This window comes from Cynoglossus semilaevis, chromosome 1, assembly GCF_000523025.1.
Source record: "Cynoglossus semilaevis isolate Cse_v1.0 chromosome 1, Cse_v1.0, whole genome shotgun sequence".
NCBI lineage: Eukaryota > Metazoa > Chordata > Actinopteri > Pleuronectiformes > Cynoglossidae > Cynoglossus > Cynoglossus semilaevis.
The window spans coordinates 14536652-14556617 of record NC_024307.1 but is presented as its reverse complement, the minus strand read 5'-3'; positions in this window follow the sequence as shown (position 1 = coordinate 14556617).

Sequence of the window (19966 nt, the reverse complement as noted above, 5' to 3'; positions counted from 1 at the left end):
GTTGTGTTACATATCACGCCACCAATTCCTTAATGCTATCTACCACCAACAGGCGCGGCAGCACGTCGGCCTGTCACTGCTCTGTAGAAGAGGACACACTTTCAGACCAGAGGTTTTCAGACCTTAGGGAGGACGACAGGTGTGAGTGAGAAGGAAACAATACTTTTTACAATACGTTTAAAAGAAATAGCATGGCCAAATATGGAGGTGGCTAACACTTGGTTTAATAAGGGCTAAACGTTATCTGTGACGCCCGACATGTTTGATTGAAGTCAGACGTATGCTAAATGTTGACAAAGATAGATGTGAATTAAACAAAACAAAGCAGTTAATATAAAGGTTGAATAGAAATATCATGGGTCACAAAAGCTAAGCTAGCCAACGGATAGCATACCAGATGAAACAAGTAAACACTGGTTTAAAGATATCTAAGAGTTAGTGAAACAACAGCCAAGCCAATGACGGAAAAAACTAATCAGGTATTATCTGCATCACATGCAGCTATAACTTTATGAAATAATTCAAAAAATAGCTTAAAACGGATCATAAATCAACACTAGCCTAAAATGAGTGCCACTAAAACTCGCTTTAAAAGTGGCAACGACTTGTGACCCATAGGAGACGCTCTTAATGCCCGGGAAGAACATTTCCTCACAAAAGTATGATTTCAAAGAAGTTATTCTTCTTCCAAAATGAAAAATTCTTTCACAGTGAGAAATGTTGGTCCCGATCAAACCTATTCAAAGGCTACAATTGGCCCCAGGGCCTTATTTTGGACAAGCCTGTTGCAAATGAAGAACACATGGTGGGATTTAAGTGTACATTCATCATGTGCACGGACTTGGATTCGTCATCCTTCTCCAGTGAAATGTGAAGTGAAGTTTACTCCAGTTGGGCCATGCTTTGGCCTCGCTGCCTTGCTGCATTTGTAATGGTTGGCCCACGGGCATGGAACCAGCTCCCTGAAGGGCGCACACACATGCCGTATGATTTAAAAATGCCTGCGCTACAACAGGACTCATTAGAGGAGTGAAGGGCAGGCAGCGAGAGGGAAAGCAGAGACAGGTAGAGAGTCTGAGGGAACATCGGGGGGGGCGGGGGGAGGAAAGAGTTAAGTCCATTTCCTGAGTATAAATTAAAAGCGTCTTGTAATCACATTGCTGGAATGCAGTCGGTGTACACTGTTAAACACTCCCTAAGCCCTGGCTCCACTTCACTCTCTCAGCACTGAGCACAAAGGAGCCTTTTGTTCTCGCTGCTCTTGAAAAGTAATGCTCAGTCACTCCCTCCCTCCTCCTTTCTCCTCCCCCTCCTCGCTCTTGTGCTGTTTCTGTCATTCTCCCAGTCCTCCTCTCTTTTTTCTTTCATTCACAGACTCTCAGTTTTTTTTTTTCTCTTGGCCCCCGCAGCTCTCCTCCCACTCTTATCTCTCCATCCGTCTTTCTTCTCTCTCCTGTCGCGCACACACACAAATACACGACTTTGACTGTGGCCTGTGAATCTTGTGTGTACAGTACATTTACATGACGCTAGGGGAAAAAAAACAACTGGTTAACCCTTTTTATGCTGACTGTTAGCTGCGAGGCTTGGAAGAGCTCGACGTTCTGGGCAAACATTCCAATGGCACAAAAGACGGGACGAACTTTTCCACCTTTGTCCCGGGGTGGGAACAGAGTTTGAAGAGGAGGATAGAACTTTTTGTCTGATTAATCACAATTAATCCTGATTAATCCTGGTCGATGACTCTGATAATTTTTTTTTTTTTGTCAGAACAGAACGACAAATAACAGCAGCTAGATGTACATCAAAAGTATACCTCAGTATTTAGCTTCCTAGAGGTGGTGTATTTTCCTCAGTAATGTGCAGTATCTTGACGGCGCCTTGTAGACTTTGTCGAAGATTCTCAACAATCAGTCTACAGTGCGTCACGATCCATTTGTCATTGTCAGTCGTCAACTTACTGACTGACGTTGATAATATCTTTATAGTATTATACTGGGCACGGAGAGTATGTTTTGAGGCGTGAGGTACTGTAGGTAAACTAAAACTTTTTTCAGTCATCTGTTTAAATCAGTGGTTCTTAATCTGGGTTCGATCGGACCCCAGGGGTTCGGTGAGTCAGTCTCAGGGTTTTGGCGAAGGACAAGACACACACCTGACTCATGATTTGTTATGACACGCCCCCCCGATTGGACATCACCAAAGGGTTCGGTGAATGCGCATGTGAAACTGGTGGGGTTCAACGAGGTTAAGAACCCCTGGTTTAAATGATGACATGTATGGACTGTATACATGTCATTCTGAAAATACGTTTTAAGTTTTTGTCGTAATAAACTGCCTTGTTCAAATATTTCGTACCAAATGGTTTGGAGTTCCTGGGCCAAATACTTGGATCCTTTGGTTTCTGAAGCTAGAACGTTAGACAATTCAACATTTTTCAATCTCGTACCAGAGGTTGCTGAGGTTTTGTTCGAGCTCCCCAAATGTGATGTGGGTCTGTGTAGGAAAATGAACGAACAAACCCAAACCAGTACCACTTGCACTGGAGCGTGTCAACCTTCCTTTGGACGTGTTCTCTGATGGTTGTCATTCTTCTGTCAGTGATTGTCGTCAGTCCCAGGTTGTTGTTCTTGTCCATTGTCAATGCTCGGCCCAGAACAAGCTGAAGGAAACCACCTATCATAACACGCTCTGACACACTCCAGTCCAAAACCCCAGGACTCGTAGACTTGGACCAAAACAGTCGTCCAATCAAAGGTCCTGGTCGAGCTTTGAAACCACAGCTTCACTTAACTCGACATGTAGGAGCAGGGAGGGAATTTTTGTTCTCCCTCCGCACAATTGTAAAATCTCAATCATAATCATCATCACATCTGTGGACAGATCATGGACTTGGCTCAAACAAATCCACATTACCCTCAACATTCCCTCCGCACCCTCCCCCTCCTCCCAGGAAAAAAAAAAACACTCGGAGAGGGAATCTGAAAGTGCACTTCCCTCAAGATTTGCTCTGCCCCCACCAACAGCTTTTTCTGGTTAACCGCACATTTACGGTAAGGAACTGAAATGGTCTGTGTGTGTGTGTGTGTGTAATGCTTCCTGTTTTCCTGCGCTGCTGATGGTGAAGAGCTGCAGGACAGGGTTCCTGTGTACGAGGAAGAGATGACACACACACACACACACACACACCTCGTCCAATGGGTGTGGAGACCGTTGTGTTTTTTTTCTTTAACAATCGGTTCATGTGACAAGCTTTTAATATTTCCCAGCTGGAACATGTCCTTCACGCCGCTCCTCCTCCTCCTCCTCCTCCTCCTCCTCTGAATACCTGGCGGCCTTCACCTGTTGATTGACTTTCCTTTTATGTGTAAATAAGCAAGCAAACAAAGAGGTGTTTCCACTCTGATGCACCTTTGTTGTGTATGGAGTGGTCGGCCTCCGGACTGGACCAGACCAGAACAGACCAGAACAGAACAGAACAAAAAAATCTGTCTCTAAGATCCGATGGTTTTAGAAAGTTCCTTCATAACTTACTGCAGATCCAGAGCTGGAAAACACCTGGAAGTCATTGTTACAGTGAGTGAGAACTCTGTACAGGTCACCCACCTTCAAGTCATCCATCCACACATCCCTCCATGCATTCATCCGTCCTCCTGCCCATCCATCCAGTCATCCATCTATCAATCCATCCAACCATCCACCCATCCATCCATCTATCCGTCCACCCATCCATCAATCAATCCTTCCATCCAACCACCCATCCCACCATCCATTTTTCCATCCATCCATCCATCAATCAATCCATCCACCCACCCAACCATCTATCATCCAACCATCCATCCACCCACCCACCCATCCATTTTTCCATCCATCCATCCATCAATCAATCCATCCAACCATCCAACCATCCACCCACCCATCCATCCATTAATCTATCTGTCCACCCATCCATCAATCAATCCTTCCATCCAACCACCCATCCAACCATCCATTTTTCCATCCATCCATCCATCCAGTTGCTTGAGACCCTAAGTTAAGAGGTGAAACATTTTCAATAAACTCTAATATCTTTAAACAGATTGACCTCAAAGACTCGGTCGTGTCCTTTTCCCCTCTTCTCTCTCTCTCAGATCAAGTGGGTATCTCTCTCTCTCTCTCTCTCTTTTCCTTTTTTTTCCTTAGGCCTGAAAGCATGACTTCACACAGGGTAACATAACTGCAGAGCAGAGCAGTGATGATCTCATCTCAGTGCTTGAACTTTGCTCTGTTCTACCTGCAGCCACTAAAAGGAGGTTAATGTGGCGCTTGTGTAACGGTTTCAGCAGTGTGCAGATATGAGGCGCTGCTGAGGTGAAGTTCCCTCCGAGACGTTCTGATGTGTCCGACTGCTGGGAATCCACCATTGTATCACCGCCGTGTTGTGTGTTAATAATGCAGGGAGCGACAAGTAACGACATAATTAAAGAGAACACGATTGAACGGCGATGAGAAAAAGGCCCTTCATCCGTCAGCACTTCCTGATTGCTTTCATCGGCTTTTGTTTTGTTTTTTACACCATTAAAAGTTGGCGGACGCGTTTGAAAAACGTGCTTTTTGTTTCTGAGCTGTGCAAAAACACAAAGACGCACCATGTCACGGTGTTCCAAACACTGGCAGACGTGTGCACCTGAATAATATCTATCAATGTTGGGAGAAAAGAAACAGATGTAGACACAAAAGATGTAACAAGTTTCAATTTAAAAATAGAACAAAATGCCAAAAACTAAAGTGAGGTGAGAGTCCAGCACCTGCAGCAACCACCCAAACTACTCACAGTAGAGCGTTTTGGTGTCCAAACCATGGTCAGAGGCCCAATAGTGGCACCTTAACAGCTGTGGTGAGTAGAAAAATACATCTTTGCCGCTGAGATAAATATTTTATAACAATATTTTTATATTTTTCTTTACACTTATGTATGTGGGAGAAGCTACTTTTTTCTGTCTTTGTAGGTAACGTCAGGCTATTTTACCATGTTATGGCCAGCTTTGAGTATTTGACAGTTCCATTTGCTAACTTGAATTTGGTTAAAGTAAGGTCAAAATATATTCTCATTGTTATGGAAACATTTGATTTTTATCAACATTTTTATTCAGTGAAAAGGTAAACCGTCAATATTAAACTTCTGCCCAAATCCGCGAGGCTTTTACCAAAGTAATTTGTGTGAAATGTCTTTGAAAGCAGAGCGTATATATATGTGTGTCAGTTAATTATAGACTCAGGTAACACAGGAGGAGCCGTGGCCTCTGGCCGTTTCAACATTATTAAAATCAGGGCGTGAAAACGCCACACAAGTACAGTACACAGGTATAGGTGTCTCCGCTGTGTATCTGTGTGGAACTGGTGAAGCTGTACTTATGGGGACAATTTTTTTTTTTAAGGAAAACACTACCGTAGTGGGGACAGTTTGCAGGTCCCCACTGAGGGAGAGTGTGTTTGGACGAGAGTGGAGACCAGATTAGAGTTAGGCTAAGATTAGGGATTAGGATTAGGCATACATGTGTCAAAGTAAAGGTTAGGGTAAGAGACCCAGGTATGGATTATGTTTTTATGAAGAGCTCACAAAACTCAACAATATATGTGTGTGTGTGTGTGTGTGTGTGTGTGTGCAACATGCCAATAAAGTAATCACAGTACTCTCCCACTCCTCCAGCAAGTCTTGACCTGCCGGATTGTAAACGCAGCCACAATGAGACGACCTGAGGCGTGAAACCCAATCACTTCATCATCTCTTATCAAACATGTCACAGGGCGTCTGATGCAAGGCTGTCTTGTGCAATCAGCTGCTGACAGACAAGTGTAGGCTGCGGCAGGAAGCTTTAACTCTCACCCCATGAGTTGGATCATAAAGATTTATATCAACAACTTCATCTTTTTCCTTTCTGATTAACTTTTCGGTTTGTACAAAATGAAAGTCCTTTTGACATAAAGATGCCCTTTGACCAGGCAAAGACATCAAAGGACATCAAAGGACATCAAATGTAATTAATCAATGCTGGTTTTGGATCAAGTTTTTATAGCTGTGTTTAGCTGTGCCCCTTTAGGATTTTTATATCCAAATGTTTCTTATTTCTGGCTCACCTTTAGCTACACTCTCTGCCAACGGTAATCAACTTATGTAACCGTAGATATGTCGCTCCTTTTTATATTCTACTTTCCTCACTGCTACTTGATTTTGGCCAACTTTTAACTATGTTGTTTTTGTCAATCTCTACTTGTTTCTTAGCCTCTTTTAGGTACCTAAATAAATAATCAAATAGGCTAGTTGGTATGTAATGACCTTTAGTTGACCTATAGTTTTTAAAAAAAAACGTTTTTCCATTTTTTAATAGCTCCCTCATTGAGCTCTTGCTTTATGTATGTTGCTAACTCTCAGGGTATTTCTGTTAGCTTCTGGCTAACCTGAGTTATCTTCATGGCTAGGTTACATATATTTGTACACATTTCTTCACATTCTTTGAACTTTAGCTTCGGCTAAATTAAACAAATAGCAGGTTTGTAGAATCACCTGAACCTGTTTTCTCACCTAACATAATGATAGTTTGACACAAAATAACCATAAGTCAATAAGTCAAACAAACAAGTCCAACCACACAGTGTTAGTAAAAAACATTAGACTTCCAGACGTTTACCAACAAGGAGTCCGAATTGTGACATGTCTCAAAAATAAGATTGCACGTAATTTCTAAGTAATCTTGTTGAAGATAAGTCTAAGACAAATTAATAAACATGCAATTAAGTTGTTTGGAAATTTTACTTTTGACAAACAAGGAAGTCACATCCACAAAATCCCTCTCTTTCAAAGTGATTCAGTGTTTAAACAGTGAGTCACTCAGTGACAAACAGCTGCAAAGAATTCTTTCATTAGACGCACACAACGAGAATACACACACACACACACACACAAAGCACACACTCGCACGCACACACCCATCCATATTATCTTTAGATCTGCTGACCCACTTTGTCCTGGATGTAAATCATCTACTCTGTGACATTTGTAATTTTACTGTTAGCACCAAGAAGACCTGAACCAAGTCTGGCCTGGAGGGGAAACACAGCTGCAGTAAACTGCTGCAAGTTTAAACTCCATTATCTACTGACAAATGATGTGATAGCTTTCAGGCTAATGGAAGAATTGCTAACAGCAGTAGCTTAAAACAAGAACAGTTTGGTTTAATGCAAAGATTTTGATTTGCTAAGATTTGCTACAAATGACCAAGAGACAAAAAAAAAAGCTGAAGGTAGTGTAAAGATAGCAAAATGCTAACCCAAAAGTCAGAAAAGTTAGCATGTAATGCAAAACTAAAGCTTGGCCAAGAAAAAAACGTAGCTAAGGTTTAGTCAAACCTTAGCTTGATTAGGAGCTTGATATAAGTGACCGTTACCTCAGAAGGTAAAAACAAATTGATGAAATACAGCCTGTTGACAGCTGAAGGTTAGCCACAAAAAAAACATGCTATACATGTTATACTTGTATAAATGCATCTCCAAAAAAACATGCTACACATGTTATACTTGTATAAATGCATCTCAAAAAAAAAACATGTTATACTTGTATAAATGCATCTCATTATGACAGCGTTGGCCTTTCGCCTTATATTTTGGTAAGGTGGGCTCTCTTTCATGTGAACTTGTCGTACGTTTCCTGTACATTTTCTTCTTCTTTTATTAGTGTAAAGTAGCCGTCTTTATCTGGATTATTATTATAAGAATGATTTGACAGTTACCGTCAGAGCAGAACACAGCAGCAGCAAGCAGCAACCTGTTTGCCCTTTCAAGCAAATCTGTTTTACGCTCTGCAAACATACAATGACACACACACACACACTCATGCAGAGTCTCCCTGTCCTGATCCCACATGCAGGCCTGTAGCAGCCTGTCTGAAACCAAAGCAGGAGGAATAGCTGAGGGTGTAGCTGTACTGCAGGCAGGGGATGGGCTGCTCTCTGGGCCCCAGTGTCTTTGAAGGCAGCCCCACACATCAGAGGAGTGAAAGGAGAGCCGACTCAGAGGTGGTGAGGAGGGGAGACTGCCCAAAGGCAGGTCCAGCCCCTTTCACTCACCTCGTTCTGTGCTGGTTTATAGGCCACGTCCATTCAGACTCTGAGTGTTTCAGTTTCATGTCAACACTTATCTGCGATCACACACCTAATATAAACAACACGTAAGCAGCCCGGCAGACTGAGCATGTGAGTGTCAGCGTCAACAGGAAGCAGGATAAATGCAACGTTTTTTTTTAATTCTTTTTAGACAATAAAGCTAAAATAAAACCATATATAACCTTTGGTCTGACACTAATATGAAACGTTGATGCTCACGTTGTCATTTTGTTGAATTTCACCATAGATCTAAACCAGTACTTTTACTGGTTTACCGGGTTGCTGGCCACACGATCCTACAATCTGCCAGGATTGAACTTGAGCTTTTACCAAACCTTGACCAGGGTCATGGTCAAAGGTCAAAGGTGACCAGAAATTCCCTGTCTGGAAAACAAACCCTAACCACAGTGTTGAGTGTACCACATCAGAGGCAGGGTATTACCAAAAGACCTCCCCCAACACGGGGCTCAAACCCTTGGAACTAGAAATCAAAAGGTGTCATATTTACACATAGTTTATTGGTGCTAGCTCAACACACCATGTCCATGACGGATTTGGACCGACAACCCCTGTAAAAAAGCCAGTGCTGCTAGAAATTGAACCCAGGCTGAGAAGTTAGAATGCCAAACTTGTTGCTAGTTGATGACAAGGAACAGAAAGAACTCTGACTTTAGGCCCAAAAACAAACAAGATTAAAAGTCTCATAAACTAGCAACTGGGCTAGCAAGGCTAGGTTGAAATGTTTGTGCCAAGAAACAAGGCTGAAGCATTTGACAGCACCAGTTAAGTCAAGGTTTAACACACACACACACACACACACACACAGCAACCTTGACTTAATGCCTGTGTGCAAGCTTCAGAAACACAATGTTCTTAACAGAACACACACACACACACAAACAAAGACACACTGAAATATTTGGACAGGAACATCCGACTGGTTCACACCTTCCCTCGTCTCTTTTGTGCGCTCAGGCTGTTTGCAGCGCCATGTTTACTTCCCCGACAGCACGACATCAGATGTCGGGCGGAATCACAGTTGTTTGTCTTGGTTGGCGTCTTCTCTCCTCGTTGCTCCTTTGCTTACATTCTGCTCAGAGGTTTTTGTTTTGAGACGACAGGGGCTTCAGTGGAGGAGGAGCAGATGAGCAAAACATCTGTGGCATCCAGGGAACATTTTCAGGGCTGCATTTATGTATTTAGTTAGGATTCATTTAGATGTTTCCCACACAGCTACAGTGAGGATTGGCTTCCTGAAGACAATTTAGATGTTTGGGTGTTCAGTCCCAGCCTGGAAAAGATTGACTGATTACACCAGTGTGGTTCTAACGCTGGGTCTTGACCATAAGTACGTTATGTGGCTGAATTTGAAGGGTTGTGGGGTTGTGGTTGGGGATTTTACCTTCAAAACCAGTTCTACAGCGAGACACTTTCTGCCTGGTTTTCACTCCTCCTACTTTCTCAGAGTTAACAACTGTACATTGATGCACGTTTCACTGTTCACTTCTAAAGCATCACGCTTTTATATGCAACTGTGGGGAGGGTGTTATTTGTGTTCTTTGCCTCTCCCTTCCTCCTCTATATGCAGCATCTTTACGTAGGTAATTATCATTAGTCATCGGGTAGAGGTGACGTTTCAACCCAGAAAAACAAAACATTCACACTAATGGTCAGTTAATGAGTGAACAGTTAATCGAATGATGAGGAGCTCATGCTAACCTTATACAGAATGATGAAGATAACGATTGAACCAGTCATTTTATGTTTTTGTCAGACAAAGGCCTAAGTAGCCAAGCAACTACAGTATATAAAAATGGACTAAGTTTTGCGTGACACTCGACACTAGTGTTATATTTCTCTGCGTCCAGCCTGAACCCTCTGATTTTGTGCTGCCTTTGAAGCCCCGTGTGCTCTGCAGCCACCCTGCTGTAGTTTTCTCAGCTCGTGTATAATTCCACCTCCGTGTCCAAGGAGATGATCATGTAATTGCATGTAATTTGACGCTGGTGTGTTTGCTCGCTGCTGTTCTTTACCCTTGACTGAGTCAGAGGTGTGATTTATTTCACACTTCAGATGGAAATAGTTGCAACTTAAACTTGTGGCCGAGCTGGTAGAGCAGGTCGCTCGCTAATTGCAGGGTTGACGCTTCGATACCCACCGCCTCCTCCTCCACAGTCAAGTGTCACAGTGTCCTTGAGAAAGATACTGAAACCAGAAAATTCCCCAGGTGATTAAAATGTTAAAGGTTCAGCCTCACTGCGTCTATAAGAGTCGTTTGAATACAACACGTGACAGGAAATTTCCAAGAAAATTCCACCAGGAGTCCATGACCTATAGTCAAAATATCAGAAGCCTCTGAGTTAGTGAGGCAAAAGCAGCAGGAGTTGAATTACAAAAGCAGTAAAAGTAGCATACTATAAGCAACGTTTAAGGTAGCAGAAATATCAGAAATGTTAGCAAAATAAACACAAGTAGATGAATTAATATAAATAGTAGTAGAGATAGCTAATTAGTTAGTTAGTTAGTTAGTTAGTTAGTTAGTTAGTTAGTTTCTCCAAATAGCCAAATAATCTCAAGTAGCCGTAAAGACAAGAACGTGGAAACTACAACTAAATGAAGACCATCATTTACCGCCGGACATCTAACTGGTCGATCACTTGCTGTAAAGCACGAGCACTAACCAGGTTTTCACTGTGGCCCAGTTTACAAAGACGGGTCAGTAAAACAAACTAACCTCAAGGTTAGGTGGTTTTGTCATTTTAACCTCCCTCAGTTCAAACCAAACAAACAGCATTGCTCCAGTCAACGACTTGAGTCTTCATGCAAAGGAGCCAGTTGTTAAAGTCATTATTTATAATGTAACAGTTCAACCGAAGGTGAAATTATTCCTATATCAAGCCAGTCTGGCAAGTTTCTGTCACTTTCTATAACATGTGAACTTTTTCAATGACGTAGTATCTATGAGTGTGTGACTGTTACTCATATCAACGATGGTTTAGTTGGAGAAGAATCCCCAAAACTGAGCAAAACGTAGTTTCAATTTGAATGAGGAGGGAAAAAAACAAACAACTAGCATTTACTTTGTCAGAGTTAACATGTTGGTTTTGACTTAATTAACTTTAAGTTGTTTGTGATCTGACATTCTGTTTGTTTGTACCAGTATTTTAGTCAGTTATTTTAAGGTTGACATATCATATCTTCTTGGCTAAATGTAATTATCTTAAGGCTATTTTAACGTATGTTCTGAGCTAATTGTGTTTATTTAAAGGCTAACCAAACATATCCTCTTGGCTAACTAACGTTTTTTAAGACCAACTTCACATTGCTTTTCCATGTACTATAGTTTTTTTTCAGGGCTAATAAAGTTATTATTTTGGCTAACTCCTCTTATTTCTAGGCTAACTTACCAGAGCTTCTTGTGTAACTGTAGTTTTCTCAGAGTTAATATAACTTATCATCTCGGCTAATGGTTGTTGTTGTTGGATAATTGTTAATATCTCAAGCTGTTACTTTACTTTACCTTCAACATCTGTAACTTTGATTCTTGGTTATTAGCTAGTTAGTTAGCTACTTTAAGCTATCTTTTGAGTTGTTCTTGCATTTCTGTGCTAACATTTGTCAGAGATTTGTGAGGTGCACACTTTTCTTTTATGAGTTCTGTCTGTATGAAGGTTAAGGGCAGTGAGGAACAACACGTGGCTCGCACAAGTTGCCCTGTACATGTCCTAACCTTCTTTGTACCTTGAAGCACAGGTGAAGAATACTTAATTTAAATACATTTCAGAATAAAAACATTACTTAATATTTTTATATTCTTTTCATATGAATAAAGAATAGAAAATGAAAATCAGAATAAAAACATGACTTAATATTTTTATATTCTTTTCATATGCCATCCCACATTATCTCCCCAACAATCATCCAATTACTTCCAGTACATAGTAGCATGCTGCAGCTTGATGACATGCTGTCATAAAACACTCCGGGCGAACTGTGTGACATGTTTTCTGTCTCATCGTAAATCATCTCTCATCATCATAGACGTGTTTTACTTACAGTGTCAGCTATTATAGCTGGGCTTACTGCGTTGACCTCCTCCTCCTCCACACTCCACACCCTGTCATTCCGTGTCATCTGGTTCACCTTATTACATCTCACTGTTGTATCATCACGGTGGAAGACCAAAACATCCTTTGGAGTTTACCTCTTTTTTATAAACACTACCTTTTAAGTGCGGGGAACTGTTTTTTTCCCCTGGTCTCAGTGAAACCAAGGGTGACGAACCTTCAACAAAGCACTGCTCTGCTTTGCTTGTTATGTTCAACTTTATTGGCCAATCACTGTGTAACCTTTGACCCTGCCTTCACACCGTGAGCCTCTGGGTTGATGGGTTGATGTTATGACCACATGTGGATGATGGATGAGAGGCCCCACTGTGGCCGCGACAGAACCACATCATGTTGGACCTGGGGAAAATACAGTTCTTTTTGCAGAGCGTAGCAACACACTGAAGGGTTTGAACTGACTTTGTAAACCTGTCATTAATTGTAATTAAATCAAATATCAATGTTGACAAGTGACCAAAATAACTTTCAATTACAGTAATGTTGGCTGACGACTGAATCATCAAAGAGACACAGTTGAACTGAAACAGCATCAAATGGTCATCTTTAGTCATCTGTATCTGTTCATTTTTCATTAGTCTACCACATTCCACTTTTTTTTTTCTTTTGGCGTTTCACACCTTAATCGTTTGCCTCTGTCCTCGGCTCTCTCAGCTAACATTAGCTCTGATGTCCTGGGCACAGCAACAAATTATTTTTCCTAATAGTTTCTGTGCATTCATGTTTAGCATTTGTTTATAACCTTGTGTAGAGACTTTTCTGTGAAAGTTCTGAAAACTCCATCTATCTGCCCACAGAAAACACCGCCCTAACTATTAGCGTGCATCTCACTTATGAAACATTTAAAACATAAATCTTGTGCCAAATGTTCCGAGCTGTTGAATCCCTGGCGTGCCTCCAGCCCATTCCTGCACGTGTTGTTCTTGTCTGTGATGTCACAGAACCAGAAACAGCCTAATGCTAACAAGCTAACAGGATTCTCCTCCTCCTTCTGTACTGATTTACTGTCACTATCACAGCATGTTAGCTTAAATAAAGAAGCACTGGTTCGGTTTAACTCAGCTTATAAACAAACTTATACAGACTGTTTTTTAACAACTTTACCCCCAAGCTAACGGAGGTGTTAGCATGTACCGTTTGGCTCAGCTACTCAATAACCTCCTGCTGTAGTTTCGAAGGTATGATTTGATTTATTTCCGTCGCAGCAGTTCTTATGATCCAAAGCCGAAGCGGAGGGGTCTCGGTGGTAGGAGTCCCATCTGTCCTTCCAGGTTTGACTCTGCCTGTGTCTCAGGAAGGGCCTCCTGTGTAAAAACTGTGCAAAATCAGTTTGCGATAAACTGCTGTGCCAACCTGTGATGAAGGGAGGAGCCGGAAGGGATTCCTATGATTTTGATTCTTCAAATAACAACAAAAACAAAGAGAAGACATTTTACAGGCAACCTTAAAATAGTGTGACGTTATTATTATTATTATTACTATTATTATAATAATTATAATTGTTGTTATAATAATTATAATAATATTAATAATTATTATTATTACAGGCATTTAAATTGCCGCTGATAAAATGAAAAACAAATAGTGTTGACTTGAAAGTGGTGTAAACTGTAGTTGTGTCAGTGCTGGAGATTAGCTGCACACAGTTTTCCAGTTTTCTGGCCCACATACTCACCAAACTTTCTACATGTTCAGGATAAAAACAAAGTTTTTTTTAGTATTAAATGCAAAATAACAAGGTATGTTTTTCACATGATACTGACGCCTAGTCAAAGATAATTTAAACATATACCTATAGCAGGAGGTCCCTGTTCCATCATTCCATCAATTCTGGATCTTTGGCCTGAAAAAAAAAGTCCCCTGCTGTAAAGAAACGTCTTGTACCGAAAAGCCCCCTGCTGTAAAGAAACGTCTTGTACCAAAAACACAATATGGTCTGGCCTAAAGTTGGGCAGCTACGTCGGCTGGGCCAAACAACCAGGTGTGGGCTACGAAAAGTGTAGGACTCCTGTGCTTTATGTGGGTTTATAGCCATAGACCACGAGTCTCATCAGAGCGTTTAGACTGTGCGCAGCGTTTACTCCGCTCTCTGCTCTCATCCAGTGACGCGCTAATGGTGTTTCTCACGCTAATGATGTGAAATTACGCCACATGTTTGGACCGTGGAGTTGCCAGTGAACATGGCGTACATGCCTCTCTGTACATCAGCTCGCTCAGAGCCAGATCTAATTCCACCACAGGCCTGTCTGCAAGTGCAAATGTTTCGGCGCACATGTGCACCACTGTGCTAGTCAAGATGTGCTCCAGGAAGTGGAGGGTGAAGGGGACACGACCACAGGACTAAATAAAAGCTAATGCTGCTGTGCAGCCCCTCTGGACATCATTGACTCCCAGCACGTCCACCGTGCCCCAAGGTTAAGGGTCAAAGGTCAGGGGTGGCGGAGGTTACCACTGATCCTCCCAGTCTCCCCCTGGAGAAACAGAAACAATATTACACTTTTCTCTATTTATGACTAGTTCTACGGCTCCTCTCTTCCACCGCGGTGTGTGTGTGTGTGTGTGTGTGTGTGTCATTAGTTCAAGTCACTGAAGTTTGTCGTCCTGTGAGCGGACGCTAAAGCTGTGAAATCTCTTGTTATTCTTCTGACAGACGGCCTGTGTATTTATGCTTCCCTAATGGCAGATAATAGTAGTTTTGAGTTTGCCAGCGTGTTTGTGAGTGATTACACCTCTCTGTGTGTTTGTTTAATTGTGTGCACGCATGTGTGTGTGTGTGTGTGTGTGACGGAGATGGAAAAGGGAGACTTTTGTAGTGTGATAAAGTGACTGTCTAATTGCAGGGAGCCTCGCTGTGTGGCATGTCAGATTGTTCTTCCCCTGTGGCCTGAGGTCTCCAGCAGTGAGAACTGCAAATCTGTGTACGTACGTGTGTGTGCGTGTGTGTGCGTGTGTGCGTGTGATGAATTTCAACTGCCTCCTTCAAGTCCTGGCAGGCTGCCTGAACACCAGAGACCCAGTCAACCATATTTCATGCTCACTCAAAAACCCACCACACATTTTTACCTTAATGTGGTTCACCTTACACTGTAGTCCATTACAGTGTGCATGCATGTGTGTGTGAGTGTAGCTATCCTTGTGGGGACCAATACTGTTTTTTTCTGGGGACACTTTTCCTCGTGGGGACATTTTGTAGGTCCTCACTGAGTGAGAGGAGTAAAATGAAGGTCAGATTAGAGTTAGGGTATGGATTAGGATGAAACGTTTATTTGTGACAGTTTAGGTTAGAGTCGGGCGGTTAGTGAATGCAGTCCTCACAACACACAAAAACCTGCGTGTGTGTGTGTGCGTTGAATGAGAACATTTGAAAGAGATGATGGAGAAAACTGTTGAGACTCAACCCTCCCTTTGTGCCACAATGGCGTGCATTGTTCTCCCCTGCTATAATCAGAGCGGACATGGAACTTGGCCTTGAGACCAAGAGGTCTCCGCAGTCCTGGTCACAGCTGCTGGAGCTCAAATTCACACCAAATCTCCTGGACTGGGGAGCCGGACACTGGAGATGTGCTGTAGGAGGTGCAGGGACGTCGACTGAGGTTTTGACTTTAGTGTTGTTCCATATGTTTGGTGTGAATTCAGATCCAAATCCCCAGCAGCAGTGGTATTTTGTGGCTTTCAGTTGCTGAAATGTAACGTTTAAGAAAGTATTTCTGTGCGTCACTGATAACACTGTAGAGTCAGGTCCACTCAAACTTAAAACTTTTTAAATCTGGGAAGTTGAAGGGAAGTTAATGCAACTTCTTGGGCCGTTATATTGTTACTAAGGCTTTAAATCCGTTCACGTTTTAATAATAGTAAATCTGTCCGTCATGAACTCACCGTTCTTTACAGATTCAACAACATTTTAATGTCACTGGTCTTAAAAAAAAAAAAAGTTTAATTTCGATCATAAACATGGAGGACGACAAATGTATTTGATTTATGTAAAGGTCTGTTTTATCATGTCAGCAATCTAAAACAAAGGGAAACAGGTTGGGGGGGGGGGGGGGGGGGGGGCAGTGGGTAGTTCCCAGTAATGCTTTGCAGTGTGATAGAAAGTATATATAACATATAAAAAAAACATAGTCTGTGTACTGAGTAGTACTTCATTGACCTACTGCTCTGGTATCTTTGTTTGTTTGAAGCCACCTTTTTAGTAGAAAATGATCTTTGTCCATGTTGTTTGTTTTGGGGGCCCTGGTTGTTGCAGATTTGGTCTTGTCCTTGCACGACTGGTTTGTTTTCATGTACAGTCTTTTTTTAGTAGATAAACCGCCAGCTGTCCTTAACAAGTAAACACAAAATATGTGAAAACTCTTCAACCCTGTGGGGCAAACAAAGAGTTAAATGTTGATATTTCTGAGCCGCTTTCACCACAGCTATTGCCACTGCCGTTGTTTTTATTCTCTGACTTCCTTTATCACTTGTTGTTTCCTGTTTCGCCTGTTTGTGTGTGTCAGAATTGAGTTCATCAACAATAATGATGTTTGAATGATTCATTCCTCTTTTGTGGTTTTAGGTTGAATTACCTGCTTCAATTTAAAAGAGAGAGAAAAAAAAAGACATCATCGCTGCTGGCCCTCAGCCCTGGAACGAAGCAGGGAGACCTTTGAAACATAAACACACAAATAATGTCAGACCACAAGATTTACACATACATTTGTTCACTGCGATGTGTCAAATTATTTCTGCTTTTGGCAAACGCAGTGTCCCTCCAAGTGCCGTGGCATGTACGGCCCAGGTTTTTGAGCAAGAATGAGTTGATGAAAGACTCAGCTTTCAGCATTGGCATGAAAACAGTGTGAAAAAAAAAAAAAAACAACCTGTGTCACTCTAACAACACCTCAACACCTTTTCGCCTTGAGGTTTTTTGCCATAACTCATACAGGGCACCGTCAACGTGTCATTTCTTTCAGTTAACCTGCAGCAGAACGACGCACAGAAAGAAAAAAAAACAACGCTAATCAGCTCCGTGTTGGTGCATGCAGTGAGTGGGTGAGAGTTTTAAAAGATTAGACCGCAGGTTCTCTGAGGAACGTCGTCTAATAAGAAGCTTATGGTGGGTCAACAGTCTCCCAGGGGACGGTCCATGTTGATGATTCAGTCCTGTCCTTTTGTTGTTTTATTTTTGTGCTGGAGTTGAGGTGGACCGTTCTCCTGAGATGATTTTAGCCGCGTCGTGTGTTGTGTGCTAACAATAAAGGTGTTTTTGAAATAAAATCTGCCAGCTGTGAGGAAGTGGAGCAGAGTTTAGGCCCCTGGCTGGTGACTCAGTGTTTCCACAGCTCGGTTGTTGGCCCTCCTGGTTCTGACTAGACCTGGCTACGAGCCCCTCATGTACACTAGCCAGACTGAGCCAGCAGAAGAGCCACTGCAAACTGTGTGCTTGTGTGCGTGTCCTAATTAGAGACAGACTTTGACATTTAAGGGGGGAAATGCTTATTTGCTTTGGCAAAAAAAAAAAAAAAAAAAAAAGTATAATGTTTATATCAATACCACTTTCATTACACTGCAGTCAGCAACTGTTTATCTTAGCTTAGCATGAGGACGCCAAACTGGGACAAACGGCTACGCCAAGTTAGTCTAGCTTCTCTGAAACTCACGCATTACAATGTTTAATCCTGGTTGTTTATCATGTACAATTTAAAAAATGTGAACTACAGATGTTGAGGTTTGTCTAAAGTTGCTGTAGCTGTTTTCATTGTTTATCTTTAAAGTTGTTTTTTTTTTTATGCCAGAGATTTAAACTAAATATACAAAAGCTAAATACAAAGCTAAATTCTAGACCTTATTTTGTGAATTTGGTCTTTAAATGATTGATTAAGTAATTGAGTCGACAACAGAGAGTGGGGGATATGACAAAATAAACAAAATATATGGAGGAGAAGTTTGGAAATAGCTTCATTATTTGTGACAGTGAGAGCTGTAGCCTTAGCATTAGCATCACCATTAGTATTAATCATAGACAGCAGTGAGGAGACATTAGAGAAAAGTCGTTGACATAAGTCGAAAAGTTCTCAGACAAAAGAAAACTGTATAACGTTACATTAATATACATTAATTGTATAATGTTGTAGCTAGCGTTAGCTCTAGTGTCTTGTATAACGACACTTCTTCATTTAAAATTGTTTTCTTGTCAATTGTTGGCTAGCTACAGTTAGCCTGTCCCTGATCTGTTGTAGCTAGCGTTAGCTCTAGTGTCTATGCTCGCAGCAACATGTTTGGCATTTAGATGATGCCACACAGCCATGCTCTTATCCAGGCGACTCCAAGTGGTCATCAGCAGCACTGCTTTACATTTCTATGGTCCAAATCAGGACTCGCTAATGTCGTTGCCGAGAAGTAGTTGATTCAGGTCCTTGATCTTCTTGTGCATCTCTGTATCTGGAAATTGTACAAAAGCCATTGCTTGATTCAGTACAGAAAACCCTTAACGCCATTACTGAATGGAAAATTTGGGGAATTTTCTCTCTTTTAGCAGTGGAAAACATAAACATAGGCAAAGAACCTGTAATGACTCTGCAGAAAAGGTCTCCGTCACAGTGAGCTTGATTGCACTGAGCAAACGTCCAAGAATTTATCATCAGGCTTACCAGTGTGTGTTATATAAGACAGATGAAGAAGGATTTTTGTCAGTTTTGAGCACACTCACGTCTCCTGTGTGCTGGATCACTTATGTTACAGATGTAATGGACTTATTGCTCTTCACACGCTCATGAGGGCGGACTGTGACATGCAGCCTGTCAGCGGCGTGTTAAGCTGTAATGGCTGCACCATAGCTTCTTAAAATTGATTCGATTCTGGGCTGTGTTTTTCTTGGCCCGAGTTTGACTCTGTGGTCGTGTAGTCAGAATGGAAAGCAGAGGACAGGGGTAGAGGACGAGGAGGAAGAGGAGGAGGAAGAGGAGGGATGGAAAGATGAGGGTGAGAAAGAAGAAGAGAAAGCTGGTATCCTCTGCGTTATGTAAGACATCAAACAGGTCCAGTCTGGCGAGGATTGTTGATGTGAGAGTTGTGGGCCTCTCGGGTCAGTTAGCCTCTCATGTAGCCTCCCATATGGTCCACATTTCCCCTCATTACCTCCACCCTTCATTTAATTGGCAGGTAATGCATCGGTGCTTTGGCCCATCTTCCTCCTACGTTATTAATGGAAGGCACAGCAGTGTGTTGGTGATGATGGTGGAGGAGATAGAGGCTCGGACGTTGGCACGGCGCCACAGAGAGGCCCAGCACTGACACTTTATACAGTGGCAGGTTTGACCAAGGTGTTCATTTCAGGAGCATCTCCCCTGCTCTGGCTGCTTCTCTTTCTTCTCCCCTCGGCTGTGGAAGGTAAATCAAAGCTGACACTGACACCGGAGACCCTTTTCAATCTGATTGTGGTTAGGACCTACACCCATCCCACAGTTGGCCCGTACACATGGATACACATGCTCGGGACATTTCATATTTTTTTTGCGATCCAAACCCACTGAAACCTGACAGGCGTTCGGCTCTCGCATCCAAACCCAACCTGGGCCTGAGAGAGTTCTCCTGAAGCTGGAACCAAACCTGGGTCCAGTAAAACCTGGTCATGATCAAAACTATCTCTTTTCAAACAACAAGCAGTGGCTGAGAACCAGCAGAGTTCAAACAGCAGTTCAGACTGAATTAGAATCCTTACTCACC